General features: G+C 46.8%; 1 pseudogene; it reads right to left on the bottom strand.

Moving 5' to 3' along the window:
* Positions 1-6574: 6574 nt before the first annotated feature.
* Positions 6575-8432, bottom strand: LOC125539139 (annotated as a pseudogene).
* Between the last annotated feature and the right edge of the window lie 7483 nt (positions 8433-15915).

The raw sequence follows: 15915 nt of genomic DNA, 5'->3' as shown, positions 1-15915 counted from the left end.
TCACTACAGCTAGCTTGAGACTTAAATTATAGAAAGAAATCACTTACAGACAATAGCAACTGACGATAGATTTATCGAGTGCGTCTTGATTGTATAACTGAAACAGTTCAGAATACTCAATGGTCACAGGTTTCTGATGGTAGTAATGATCCTTCTTGACTTGCACCATGAGGGACTCTCGATTGGATCTCTTGGTAATGTCCATGTACCATTGATGCAATTCATACATTCTCGTTGGGAGCTTCTTGACCTCTTCTGGCTTGACCAAAGGTTGGCCCCGGGCATATTTCTGTTTTATTTCCTCCTCTGTAAGCACAGGCATGTCCTCGATCTCGAGGAGTTGTCCAACAGTGATTTTGAGAGTTTCAGCCTGCATTATATGCTCCTGGGTTATTACCACATCGCCCACCTTGGGAACGTAAACTATTTGCCCACAATAATATTGGGCGCGCGTACTGTCACGTGTTGTTGGCGGCACAACAAGCGGGGGGATCGATTGCGCCGCCTGTTCTCCCAGCTGGGCAACGGTTTTCCCGCATTTTTTGACAGCTGCTTGTTGTTTGCTCGAGCTCGAGCTCGCCTCCTTCTATAGACGTTGTCGATGTAACTTCCTGATGTAGCGCTCATAGTCTGTGTCAATAGGCTTAGGAGCTGGTGGTTGAGCCATACGAATGAAGTGGTCAACTACTTCCATAGGCACTTTCTCCCTTGGCGGCGGTGGCGGTTTTGGTCCAAAATGGGCGTCGACTTCTGCCCGCACTATGGCATTGGTTTGCTCCTCGGTCCTGTCGTAAGCCCTCTCAGGAAGAGGAGTAGTGAGGTTTGGACCATATTTATATCGCTTGCCTCCGCTTGTACTTCCTGTACTATGACCTCGACGCGTACCGCTACGCACCATAGTTGCAGGGTGTCTCTTCTGCGATTGATGAGGCGGCGGAGATGGTTGACGGGGCTGAGTTGGACGAGGAGGAGTGGCCTGAAGCTATGCCGGACTTGGAGGAGGAGTGGCCTGAGGTTGGTGCCGGACTTGGAGGAGGAGTGGACGTCTGACGCTGTGTCGTACTTGGAGGAGGAGTGGCCTGGCACTTTGCCGGACTTGGAGGAGGAGGAGTGGCCTCACGTGTTGGTGGACTTGGAGGAGCGGGAGTCTGCTGACTTGGTGGCGGACTTTGACGAGGAGTCGGGTGACGCGGTGTCGGTGGCCTTCGAAAGATGATGCAATCCTTTCTCCATAGGATGATACGATGTTTGGCATCTCCGAGTGTGTGCTCCTCGTCACCTCCAGGAATGTCAAGCTCTAGCCCGAATATTGGTCCAACACCTCATCAACCACGACACGAGCATAGCCTGCTGGAATCGGGTTGCAATGGAAGGTTGCATCGGGGGAATTTGTATAAGCAACGCCGTCCGCCACCTTCAAGGATATGTTCTTAATTTTGAAGTGTAGCTCGCAGTTAGTGTTCTCCACGATGTCATCCACGGGGTATCTATCCAGCATTGCTTCAAACGGGGCGGAACCCACGCTGCTTCTCGGCATGGATGGGACGGTGGTATCCAATGCTGGATCATCCTCTAGCTGCTGCAGCTGCTGAGACCCCCTTTGCTGGCTAAGTGAGTCGATCTGCTCCTGCTGCCACTGGAATTTGACTACCAAGTCCGCGTGCACTGATTCTAGGCCTTGAAGGCGTTCATAGTCCTGCTTCCTCTTCTCCTCCTCCATCTTCCTCTGCTTCTCCTCCGCAATCTTCCTTCTCGCACGGGTTCTGTAGTCGGCGTTCCAATCCGAAAACCCCTCATACCACGGAATAGCGCCCTTGCCTCGTGTTCTTCGCGGGTGTTCAGGATTTCCCAGGGCACGCATAAGCTCTTCGTTCTCTCTGTTGGGCTGGAACACCCCCGTTCTAGCCTCTTCTATTGCAACAAGTATATTATTGTCGGCTCCGTTCAGACATGAATTCATCGAAACTTTGCCTGTCTTCGGGTCCAACTCCCCCCCATGTGCATAGAACCAAGTCCTGCACCTGGGGGCCAGCTCTTAGTAACCGGAGTGACACCTGCATCCTCCATCTATTTCTCAGACTTATCCCACTTAGGCATTGCCACCGCATAGCCACCTGGCCCCAGCTTATGGAACTTATCCTTTTTTCAGCATTCTTCTTGTTTATTCTCCACCGTTCCTTAGCTAATTCTGAATCCTTGAATTTCACGAAATCGTCCCAATGAGCACTTTGATTCTCTAGTGTTCCCTCGAATACTGGAGTCTTCCTTCCTCCCTTGACGTACTTGTCCCATTCACGATTCTTGTGGTTCTTGAATGCAACCGCCATCTTCCTAAGGGCAGCGTCCTTTACTTTCTGCACATCTGCTTCTGTGAAATGATCTGGTAGGGTGAAATGTTCCATGAGAGTATCCCAAAGCAGACTTTTTTGTCTGTCGTCGACAAAAGTAAGATCTGGACGTGGCTTTGCTGGCTCTCTCCATTCTTGAAGGGAGATCGGGAGTTGGTCCTTCACAAGAACTCCGCATTGATGAACGAACTTGTCTGCAATCTTCTTAGGCGCTAATGGTTCGCCATTAGGTTTGATTGCCTCGATATTATACTTTACGCCCTCCTTCAACTTTTTGTTCGGGCCTCGTTTCGTCCTGTTGCCTGAAGATTTGCTCGATCCGGATGGCTGAAAGAAGAAAGATCGATTCGTTAATATATCTTCAACTCATTTAAAACATGTGATGATCACCAGATGCCTTCTTATATAAATATATATACCTCGCCGGTCTTTGTTGTTTCAGGATCAACATGTTCTTCGTCATTGTCATAATCGTAGTTGACTTCATCAATTCGGTCGTCGCGATCGAATACCATATCACCCTCTCTGGTGTTGTTTAGAAATTCGGAGCCGTCATAATCTTCTTCATTCTGATCATCATCTGGCCCGCGTATTATATCGAACATGGTCTGTTCTCCCTCTCTGTCGGTATTAACTATGCCAAAAGAAATATAAAACAATTTAGTATTCAAATTACATGGTCTCGAATAATAGATATAATCTCGAATACATCGTCTCGAATAATAGATATAATCTCGAATATATCGTCTCGAATAATAGATATAATCTCGAATACATCGTCTCGAATAATATATAATATTGAATAGTACATCACTGGCTAGGTAGCTAATTAATGATCGAATACTATAGAAGAATCTAGGACACTCGCGGTTCCTGCGGCGCGGGCGGTGGACACCCAAAGAGAAGGAACCCTCACAGGATCATAGCTGAAGTGAGATCCCTGAAGAAACTGCCAGGTATTGGAGAACCTGCCGCCCTGACACGGCGATGGACGTGCTCGTCCTCCTCCCTGACACGGCGACGTACCACCTCCGGCGGGGCCGGCTCCATCCGCACCAAAACTGGCCCACGCGAACGCCACCAAACGAGATCAGGGTCGACGACGGGACCCGGGGCCGGGTTCCTCATCAAGCGGCGCGCCCCTCCAGGCAGCACCTCCCAGTGCCAGCCCGGTGGAGCCCAGTCCCGGACATGGGTCAGTCGGACGTCGTCGCGGACGGGTCGACGGCGAGGATGCGGGCCGGGCATCGTCGAGAACAAATACTAGCTATATGCCTGCAAAAAGTAACATTTTTTAATAATTGGATTTTGATAACTAAAATTTCTAACATTTCTATATAACACTAATTATGCTATCATTGCATATGTCAAAATTCTATATGCTATTTCATACTAATTAAGCATCTAACACTAAAAACAGAAAACACAACTTTTATACATCCATTAAAAAACTGAAAAACAACATTATATAAAAAATTTCCATACTAATTAAACACTAAGTATATCCATCTAACATGCATTCATACATATATACTAGTGAAAAAATAATAATCTAGAAAATCTGAACTAATTAAACATACAAAATACGTATATACTAATATATACATGCATTAATTCATACATATGTACGTGTGTGTGTGTGTGTTCATCATGCTTGTGTGTGTGTGTATGGGCTCGGGGAGGGGCGGCGCCCATGGTGGCCGCGGGGGGCGAGGGAGAGGGGTTAGAGGGGGAGAGCTCACAGCGGGGCGACGGCGACGGCGAGGCGACGGCCGGGGGCGGTGTCGGGCCGGGGCGTGACGCGGGGGTGGCGACGCGGGGACGGGCCCGGGGTGGTGACGGAGACGAGGGCGGCGACGGGGACGGGAGCGGCGACGGCGACGGCGTCGATCGATCGGGGCGCGCGGGCGGTGCTTCAATGGGGAAACAGGGCAAGAAACATAGGGAGAATGAAATTTTCATAAGTGTTGTATATATAGAAGGCACCTTTAGTACCGGTTGGAGCCACCAACCGGTACTAAAGGCCTATTTTGGCCAGGCCAAGCGGCGGGAACCGCACCCCCTTTAGTACCGGTTGGTGGCTCCAACCGGTACTAAAGGCCCCCCTTTAGTACCGGTTGGTGCCACGAACCGGTACTAAAGGGGGTGCGCTGGCGCAGGTGCGGTGCGCAAGTTTAGTCCCACCTCGCTAGCCGAGGGGCGACCGCACTGGTTTATAAACCCCCGTGCGGTAGCTCTCTCGAGCTCCTCTCCAAAGCAGGCCTACTGGGCCTACATGTTCTGTGCTGCCCTGTTGGCCTACTGGGCCTTTGCGGGCCTGCATCCTGGCCCAACAACAGGTTGGGTTTCTAGTCGTATGCAGGCCGCTCTGGCCTTGTAGGCGGGCTTTTTTTTTTATTTTTTTGCTTTTTTTATTTTTGAGTTGTTTTTTTTGTGTATTTAGAGTTTCTTTGTGAATATTTTTGCTTTAGGTACAAAAAATTACAAACTTTCTGTTAGTGCCCGTAGTTTTCAAATTTGAATAGTTTAAATTTTGAATTATTTGAAATTAGTGTGAATCACTAGTTTGTGAATAACTTAACTTTAAAAATCAGTAAAGGCATGAAAGAATTTGTTTGCACATAAAATTTCTTCGTTTCAAATGCCAAAACACATAATTAACTACCCTAACTATTACAGAGATTCCCTTCTGGGTGTGAAACACAGAAGAAAGTGATGATAGTGAAGCCGATCACATCCCAGATCTTTGGGTGTGAAACTTTTTCTTCGCGTGTGTCCCTTTGCGCCGTACCATGGAAAATCTTCATCATTTAACGGGATGCTCGGGTCAATATTCACTGTGAATGAGCAATTTCATCAAACTTTTCATAATCTTCTGACTTGTCTGTCTTGTCATCCACTCCCACGATGTTTCTCTTCCCAGAAAGAACTATGTGCCGCTTTGGCTCATCGTACGATGCATTCGCTTCCTTATCTTTTCTTTTTCTTGGCTTGGTAGACATGTCCTTCACATAGAAAACCTGTGCCACATCATTGGCTAGGACGAATGGTTCGTCTGCATACGCAAGATTGTTGAGATCCACTGTTGTCATTCCATACTGCGGGTCTTCCGTTACCCCGCCTTGTGTCATATTGACCCATTTGCACCTAAACAAAGGGACCTTCAAACCACGTCGATAGTCAAGTTCCCATATGTCCTGTATATAACCATAATATGTTTCCTTTCCCGTCTTGGTTTCTGCATCAAAGCGGACACCACTATTTTGGTTGGTGCTCTTCTTATCTTGGGCGATCGTGTAAAATGTATTACCATTTATCTCGTACCCTTTGAAAGTCCTTATATTCGAAGATGGTAACTGGGACAACAAGTACAGGTCATCTTCAATAGAGGTGTCATGCATGGTACGTGTCTGCACCAGCTGGCGAAACTCCTGGTTTGTTCACGTGTAATCCAGTCATCAGACCGCTCCGGGTGTTTGGAGCGTAGCAAATTCTTGTGTTCATCCATATACAGAGCCACCAAGGCGGAATTCTATAGAACTGTGTAGTGTGCTTCAGTGAGAGAATCTTCGTCCATACATATTATTTGTTCCCCTCCTAGCGTGCCTTTTCCATCCAGTCTGCCCTTATGCCGTGATTCAGGAACACCAATCGGCTTAAGGTTAGGAATAAATTCAACACAAAACTCAATGACCTCCTCATTTTCATGGCCCTTGGAGATGCTTCCTTCTGGCCTAGCACGGTTATGAACATATTTCTTTAAGACTCCCATGAACCTCTCAAAGGGGAACATATTGTGTAGAAATACAGGACCCAAAACGTTAATCTCTTCGCATAGGTGAACTAGGACGTGCGTCATGATGTTGAAGAAGGATGGTGGGAACACCAACTCGAAACTGACAAGACATTGCACCAAATCATTCTCTAACCTTGGTATGATTTCTGGATCGATTACCTTCTGAGAGATTGCATTGAGGAATGCACATAGCTTCACAATGGCTAATCGAACGTTTTCCGGTAGAAGCCCCCTCAATGCAACCGAAGCAGTTGCGTCATAATCAGTGGCAGTCATGAGACTTTAGGTTCTGGAACTTTTTCTCTGCCATATTTATTATTCCCTTTATATTCGACGAGAAGCCAGACGGTACCTTAATACTGAGCAGGCATTCAAAGAAGATTTCCTTCTCTTCTTTGGTAAGAGCGTAGCTTGCATGACCCTGATGTATGCCGTCTTTTCCGTGCATACGTTGCTGGTCCTCCCGTGCCTCAGGTGTATCTTTTGTCTTCCCATACACGCCCAAGAAGCCAAGCAGGGTCACACAAAGATTCTTCGTCACGTGCATCACGTCGATTGCGGAGCGGACCTCTAGGTCTTTCCAATAGGGCAGGTCCCAAAATATAGATTTCTTCTTCCACATGGGTGCGCGTCCGTCAGCGTCATTCGGAACAGGTTGTCCACCAGGACCCTTTCCAAAGACCACCTTCAAATCCTTGACCATATCATGTACATCAGCACCAGTACGGTGGCGAGGCTTCGTCCGGTGATCCGCCTCACCTTTGAAATGCTTGCCTTTCTTTCTTACGGGATGCCTGCTCGGAAGAAATCGACGATGTCCCAGGTACACATTCTTCTTACAATTAGCCAAATATATACTGTCGGTATCGTCCAAACAGTGCGTGCATGCGCGGTATCCCTTGTTTGTCTGTCCTGAAAGGTTACTGAGAGCAGGCCAATCATTGATGGTCACGAACAGCAACCTTTAGGTCAAATTCTTCCCCCATGTGCTCATCCCACGCACGTACACCTGTTCCATTCCACAGTTGTAAGAGTTCTTCAACTAATGGCCTTAGGTACACATCAATGTCGTTGCCGGGTTGCTTAGGGCCTTGGATGAGCACTGGCATCATAATGAACTTCCGCTTCATGCACAACCAAGGAGGAAGGTTATACAAACATAGAGTCACAGGCCAGGTGCTATGGTTGCTGCTCTGCTCCCAAAAGGATTAATGCCATCTGCGCTTAGACCAAACCATACGCTCCTTGCGTCATCTGCAAACTCCTTCCCGTACTTTCTTTCGATTTTTCTCCACTGCGACCCGTCAGCGGGTACTCTCAACTTTCCGTCTTTCTTACGGTCTTCTCTGTGCCATCGCATCGCCTTGGCATGCTCTTTGTTTTGGAACAAACGTTTCAACCGTGGTATTATAGGAGCATACCACATTACCTTGGCAGGAATCTTCTTCCTGGGGCGCTCGCCCTCGACATCACCAGGGTCATCGCGCTGATCTTATAGCGCAATGCACCACATATCGGGCAAGCGTTCAAATCCTCGTACTCACCGCGGTAGAGGATGCAATCATTAGGGCATGCATGTATCTTCTGCACCTCTAACCCTAGAGGGCAGACAGCCTTCTTTGCTTCGTACGTACTCTCGGGCAATTCGTTGTCCTTTGGAAGCATATCCTTTATCATTACCAGCAACTTTCCAAATCCCTTGTCAGATACACCATTCTCTGCCTTCCATTGCAGCAATTCCAGTGTGGTGCCCAGCTTTTTCTTGTCACCTACGCAATTCGGGTACAACAATTTTTTGTGATCCTCTAACATGCGCCGCAACTTCTTCTTCTCCAAATCCCTTGCGCAGTTTCTCTTTGCATCGGCAATGGCCCGACCTAGATCATCAACGGGCTCATCCGATGCCTCTTCTTCAGCTTCTTCCCGCATTGCCGGCTCAGCTTCTTCCCGCATTACCGGCTCAGCTTCTCCCTCATTGTTGTATCATCGTATTCAGGGAACCCATGGCCAGGATAGCTGTCGTCGTCCTCTTCTTCTTCATTGTCTTCCATCATAACCCCTCTTTCTCCGTGCTTGGTCCAAACATTATAGTGGGGCATGAAACCGGACTCAAACAGGTGGACGTGAATGGTTCTTGACGTAGAGTAATTGTGACCATTCTTACAGCCAGCACATGGACAAGGCATAAAACCATCCGCCCGCTTGTTTGCCTCAGCGCAAGCAGAAAAGTATGCACGCTCAATGAACTCGGGAGAGCATCGGTCATCGTACATCCATTGCCGGCTCATCTTCATACACAGCACCGAATAACACCAAATTAATACATTCATACATAAAGTTCATACAACACTTAAATGCAACAAACAAATAACTCTCTAGCTAAAGAATTTAAATGCAACAACAAATGCGATCAAGATCGCAACTAAGGTAACAATTGATCCAACAGCATAATGATACCAAGCCTCACTATGAATGGCATATTTTCTAATCTTCAAGTGCATTTTCTCCATCTTGATCTTGTGATCATCGACGACATCGGCAACATGCAACTCCAATTCCATCTTCTCCCCCTCAATTCTTTTCATTTTTCTTTCAAATACTCGTTTTCTCTTTCAACTAAATTTAACCTCTCGACAATAGGGTCGGTTGGAATTTCCGGTTCACATACCTCCTAGATAAAAATATCTATGTCAACTTGATGGGCATAATTTTTCATAAACACGAAATGCAACAAATAGTTATAAAAGAGAATATACCACATCCGAATCATAAAGGACGAGGGCCGACGGGGACGGATATCAAAACCATGGCACTATATGTATAACAAACAAACGTACGGGTAAGATAATTATACGAGTAACTATATATCCAAATCACACAAACATCAATTTTTATATAAAATTTCATGAACAAGAGGCTCACCACAAGGTGGTGCCGGCGACGGGACGGTGCGGGCGATCGACGGTGGTTACGACGGAGATTTAGAAGGCACTAAGTAAACCACACCTACATATGCAAACTAAGTGTTATTTTTGACCTCAAATTGCATATAAATCAAATACTAGCACATATATATCCTCCCAAATTACTAAACTCACAAATTAATCACTATATAAAGCATTGCAAGAGCTAATCTAGCAATGAGAGATGAAAGGACAAAGTTGCTAACCTTTGTGATCATTTGAATGGATGGGGGCCTTCAAATCTTGACAAATTTTGGGCAAAATGTGTGATGAGCTCGAGAGGAAGAGGGGAAGAACAGAGAGAGGAGAGGGGAAAGGGGAAGAACAGAGCGAGCTCGGGTGGACGAAGGGTTTATGTAGGACGACCTTTAGTACCGGTTCGTGCCAAGAACCGGTACTAAAGGGGCTGGAGGGGCCCCAGTCTGACAACATCCTGCCACCACTCTCATTAGTACCGGTTCGTGGCACGAACCGGTGCTAAAGGTTCGCCACGAACCGGTACTAATGAAAGCGGCCCGGCTAGCCGTTGGAACCGGCACTAATGTATACATTAGTGCCGGCTCAAATACAAACCGGCACTAATGTGCTTCACGTTTGACCCTTTTTCTACTAGTGAGAGTGAGAGCGGTTTGAAATACAGGCAATGGATGCTTTAGCAATTCATATATAAACATTAATTAGTGCACTCCATGTTGTTAGTGTGAAGCACTTTATACATTTGTCACTTGCATGGATTCATTCCAAATTGCTAGCTACGAAATAGAATACATGTCAAATTCAACATAAAGGGGGTTTCGAAGATTTGAATTCATAGGAAGTGCATTCATCTATTTGAACCCGAGATAATGGCATTTGTAAATGAGATGTAAAACAGGGCATCAATCTTTGTTGTGAGTTTGAACATGCTATATATATTCATACGCATATCTAACTTTTTTTGCAACCAACGAGATTATATCTGGAACCATGCATGAACTGAGGTAAGTTGCATATTTTTTAATATATACTCATGTACAATGTATATTCAAATGTACACCCTCCATTCCAAAATAATCGTAGCTTTAGGATTTTCAAGAGTAAAGATTTGTGAAGTTTGACAAATCCTGAAAGTTCAATTCAAGAGAACCGAAAACGTTAAATGCTTCTGCTCCCAAATATTGAGGGCTCCTTTGATTCAAAGGAATTGCATATGATTCTTGGAGGATTTAAACCCTTAGGAATTTTTCCTGTGATGCTCGTTTGATTCGTAGGATTGGCATCCTTAGGAATTTTTCCATATGATCCATTTGTACTACATTTTGGAGGAAAATTTCCATCCACTCAAACCTCTTTGTAGAATTCCTTTGTTTTTCCTATGCTATCAAACATTCTTTCAAATCCTGTAGGATACTATGGGACATGTCACCCTATTCCTGCATTTTTTCAATTCCTTCATTTTGACAATCCTGTGAATCAAAGAGGCCCTGAACGAAGCGCCAAATAAGCCTCTGGTCACCCGAAACCGCGCGAGACTAATGTTTTGGTGGTTAGAAATTACTGTCCTGACTCTGGCCCGTGTACCCTTCCGGCCCGATGTCCAAAGGTCTAAACCGGGGTAGGTTTGTAACTTCACCAAGAATCCAGAGAAGCATTCATATGCCGTGGGTGCCTAGCCATGCGCTCGGCCGAAATCTATCCCGCCCACATTTGGGACACCTGACATGACTGTCCTACCCCCAACCCGCAATATGTCCCAAATTATAGATGGGGGGAAAGTTTGTAACTTTCCCCAAATTTCAAACAAGTGCATCTCAAACCGAAACATTGTTCCCCCTTAGTTCCCCGCCTCCCTCCGTTTCCCCATTCATACTCCGTGGGCACGAAAACGCCCTCTCCACCAGCCGTGAAACCCCAGCCTGCTCCGTCCTCCACCCCATAGCGGCCAATCCACCGCCACCCTCCTACATCACGCCGGAGCCGGTACCCCGACGTCGTCGTCCAACGCAACCGCAACCGCGACGCCCTAAAGGAATTAGCAGCTGAAGCCGAGGCAGAGCTGCCTCCACGACGCCAACGCTGACGTGCGCCGTACCAGAACCACTCCGACCACGCCAACCTGCGCCTCACTGATGCGGCTCCACTGTCGCAACCGTCCACCGCACTGGAGTTGTTCCCGCTATGCCGTCGTTCGCCGCCTCGGATCTGTTTCCCCGGCGCCGACAGACGGACACCGCACCACACTCAATAACTTGGCCATGGGTTTGTCCAAGGCTACACCGTCCTACACAACTTCTAGTTTCCGGCGAACAACAAGAAGATCATCGGAAAAACAGAAGGAGGACACAGCACTGTCAGCAGAAAGAGGTACTCCTCTTCCCTTATTCGTGCAAATCTTACGTCTCTGCTCACACCGTATTCATCCCACGAAAGAAACTAGTTGAGCGCTTCTTACTGCATCTTCTTCGTGATACTAAATGCACAAGGTTTCCTCCCTTTTACCATTTCACCTTTGCTAGAGGTCAGTAGCCCGCCTAGATTTCAATTCAGGGTCAGTCGAACCGCAATTAAAAGAAGCAGCACCCGCTTAGGTGCGCGGAGCACCCAGTCCGCCTGTTCCCCGGGGAAGCGGCGCATCAGTGTCTATCATAGGGGTGTGAGGAGCAGGAGCTGCTTGCGCGCGATCTGGAGGTCGGCGGGGCTTGAATAGATGGCCGGGAGGGGGGCGGTGCCAAGCATGGCGGTGCGGTGAGGTCGAGGGGAGGGCGCAGGCAGGGGAGGAATACTGGGCCGGTGGTCGCTGGCGTTTCAAGGAAGATCGTCAACACTGATTCGCTGGAGGTAGATGAAGGCGATCTACCCATTCTTTGTACATCGGACGGTGCAGAAAAAATGGACTGACATACCTTCAGTCGACTGTTATTTTCATAGAATCCTGTAGTAATTTAGTGTGCCATGCATGTTGTAGAGCTATCATATGTCTCCCGTCATTTATTTATCACCGACCTGCTATCTGCTACCTTTACACTGTACTAAATTGTGCACACACTTCACCCATACTCACACTATTGTTATTTTATGCATGGGTATTTCAGACTCTGACGCAGTGTTGATGAATGCAGAAAATAAAAGACAGAAGTCGCTCCAGAGTAATTCGAAGATAAGCATTAAGCGTTCCAACGCTCTAACGGGTGCAGTGTCAGTAGTTGGAGACAGTAAACACAGCCATCCCAGGTGCTTGCTTTAACTTCGCGCTGTCAAATGAGGTTGCATGCTGCATATGGTGTCTAGCTTGTATTGCTTCCAATTTGGTTAAATTGCATTTGCTTACTTTACACATTATACCTTTGATAATGACATGCCTTCCTGTTTTTGATACATACTACATATGTCTATTAACCATGTTCGTACATCAAACTAATGCTCTTTTATATCCCTCGGTAATCACTTATGATGAGACAGTCACCCGGGTGGGTTTCTGTGAGACGCCATACTCGTTTAAAGAGTGCAGTGTCATCCTCCCCACATGATTCTCAAGAAACAGCAAGGCTAAATGAAGATAGTCAATGTAGCTCTCTAGTTGATCACCGCAATTCCCCTACTCCACCATGCAAGGTGCTTGCTCTAACTTGGCAGTGTGATATCTGGTTGCATGTTGCATATGGTGTCTAGCTCTTATTGCTCCTAATTAGTGTAAACTGCATCTGCTTAGCTTACATATAATACATGTGAATATGACACGCTTTCCTGTTTTTGGTACATACTATATCTTATGATAAGGCACTTTTCTTGTGTATCCCTCATCAATGCTCCTAATTTGTCAAATTGCATCTCCTTAGCTTACACATTATACATGTGAATATGACACGCGTTCCTGTTTTTGGTACATACTACATCTTCCTATCACACCATGTTCTTACATCAAACTAGTCTTCTTGTGTATCATGCGTCTATCGCTTATGATGAGCAGTCACGCACGTGGGTTAATATGAGACGCAATACTCTTATAAAGAATGCAATTTCATCCTCCACATGATTCTCAATAAACAACAAGCCTAAATGAAGATATTGAACGTAGCTCTGTACCTGAAGACCGCACTTCCCCTACACCACCATCACAGGTGCTTGCTCTAACTTCGCAGTGTGATATGTGGTTGCATGTTGCATATGGTGTCTATAGCTTGTAATGCTTCTAATTAGGGTAAATTGCATCTGCTTAGTTTACACACTATACCTATGAATACGACATGCCTTCCTATTTTTGGTACACACTACGTCTATGTGTTAACCTTGTTCTTACATGAAACTACCTCTCTTCTGTATCCTGCATCAATCACTTACGATGAGTCACCTTTATTCATTGCATATTGCATATTATTTCTAGCCTGTTGCCATGTATTGCTTCTAATTTGGTCACATACATTTGTTAGGGCACCCTTTTAATTTGGTAGAGTGATATTGGTTTCATCTTTCATATGGTTTCTAGCATGCATCGATTCTAACAAGTTCAAGCACCTTGTGCTTAGTTTACACTTTATACATCATACATGTCAATATGTCACGCCGTCCTGTTTTTCATATATATTCCATCCTCCTATCATGCGACTGCCTTACATGAAAGTAGTGTTCATCAGTATCAATGAGTTCTGAAGAGCAAATTTTATTCTTTTTTCTTGTGGGTTTGACTTGACAAGGCAAAATCAAGAAAGAGGAAGGAAAAGAGTAAGGAAGGCGATGATGGTGGTCCTCTGCAGCAACGTAAACGGAGCATCTGTACCGATTCTCCTTGTACTGATAGTGCATTACAAGGTCCAAGTCTCCGCTCCCCTACTCCACCATCCAAGGTGTTTGTTCTAACTTGGCAGTGTGATATCTGGTTGCATGTTGCATATGGTGTCTAGCTCGTATTGCTCCTAATTAGTGTAAACTGCATCTGCTTAGCTTACACATGATACATGTGAATATGACACGCTTTCCTGTTTTTGGTACATACTATATCTGTCTATCACACCATGTTCTTACATGAAACGACTCTTCTTGTGTATCCTGCATCAGTCACTTATGATGGGACACCTTTAAGTTGGCAGTGTGATATTGGTTTGCGTCTTGAATATGATTTCTAGCATGTATTGCTTCTAGTTTGATCCACACCACCTATGACGAGACAGTTTTAACTTGGCAGAGTGATATTGACTGCACCTTCCATATGGTGTCTTGCAGTGTTTCTAATTTGTTGAAGTTCCTTCTGCTTAGTTACCACATCATAGGTGTGAATATGTCAAGCCATCCATTTTTTCATACATATTCCATCCTCGTATCATGACTTTGCCTTTCATGAGAGTAGTGTTCGTCAGTATCATGCATGAATGAGTTCTGAAGAGCGAATGATATTCCTTTTTCTTGTCGGTATGACCTCACAATGAAAAAATCAATAAAGCTGAAGGAAATTGGCAAGGCATTGGATGATGGTGGTCCTTCCGAGCAACTGAAATGGAGGTTCCCTACAGATTCTACTCCACCATCCTCCCAACAAGATTCGCAAGACAACGCAAGGCTAGACAGTCAACGTAGCTGTGTAGACGATGAGCACATCTCCCCTACTTGTAACGCCCCGAGACCGTTGCGCCAGGTGTCTTCCAGTTATTCACCGGCGTTGCCATGTCATTTTCTTGCGTGTCATGTTTTTCATATCATCTCATCATGTGCATTGCATCATCATGTTTTCAAAAACTTGCATCCGTCCCGGTCTCCTCGTTCCTTCCGTTGTCCGTTCTGAGCCCAGACACACTTGCACGCGCCCGCGGCACCTCCGAAATATTATTTTTATAAGTGGCCGGATAATGTTCTCGGAATGGGATGAAAGTTGGCGTGTGGTCTTATTATAGTGTAGATAGACCGCCTGTCAAGTTTCATCCCATTCGGAGTTCGTCTGATAGCCCAACCGTTAAACTATAGCGGCACTATAGCCGGTCTATCGTTGGACGTTTTCGGTCTTCGAAAACTGATGCCGGGCCCTCTCTCTCTCTTCTCTCCTCTCAGCCTCGCCATAGTTCACCTAGGCCCATGCCTACCATCTCTACACCGTGCATCGAACCCCTCATGCGCGTCCGGAAGTTGTCCCGAACCCGACCCGGGGAGTCGTCACCGTTGGGTCCGGATCATCCCCAAACATCTACAAAACATCTCTGTTTTGTTAATTGGGCTCCCTAGCTATTTTATCCGCAATCGTCCGATTGCGATCGTAGGGACGAGGTAGCCCCTACCCAAAAATCCATATGCCATATATAATGACCAACCCTAACTTTTAGGACGTTTGTCCCATCAATCCCCTCGCAGCGCCGCCACCCCCCACCTAACTCCACTCGGTTTTCCGTGCGTGGCCAATCAAGAGCGAAGCTCCTCCCTGCCTCGATCTGGATCAAGAGGAGCGCCGAGTCGCGTGCCCTGCTCCTCCCCAAGCATGCTCCAGCGGCCACTCCTACACCACCTCGCGCCTGAGCGCCCACGCTGCTCGATCCAGCCGTCTAGGAGGACGCCGCCATGGACGCCAGGAACCATCTCCCCGCCGTCGCTCATCCTCTGTCCCCTCAATCTCTTCCCTGTCTCTGCTTTCTCTGAACCCTATCCTTTTTCTTCGGCAGGAACATCTAGGGTCGTCCCCGTCGCCGCTGCCTTCCTCTCGCTTCCCATCGGCCCTCGCATCCGCCTCGTTTCAGGGAGAGCTCTATCCACGAGCTCCCGCTGCTCCAGCGTCCGCCTCCTCAAGCTGCGCCCCCCCGGCCGGAGTTCCTGCTGCCGCCGCCGTCGTTCGAGACCAGCACCGCGCCCTATT

This window comes from Triticum urartu, chromosome 1 (genome assembly GCF_003073215.2).
Source record: "Triticum urartu cultivar G1812 chromosome 1, Tu2.1, whole genome shotgun sequence".
Taxonomy (NCBI): Eukaryota; Viridiplantae; Streptophyta; class Magnoliopsida; order Poales; family Poaceae; genus Triticum; species Triticum urartu.
Note: the sequence above shows the minus strand (reverse complement) of the source record. Positions and strands in the feature narration are given on the sequence as shown.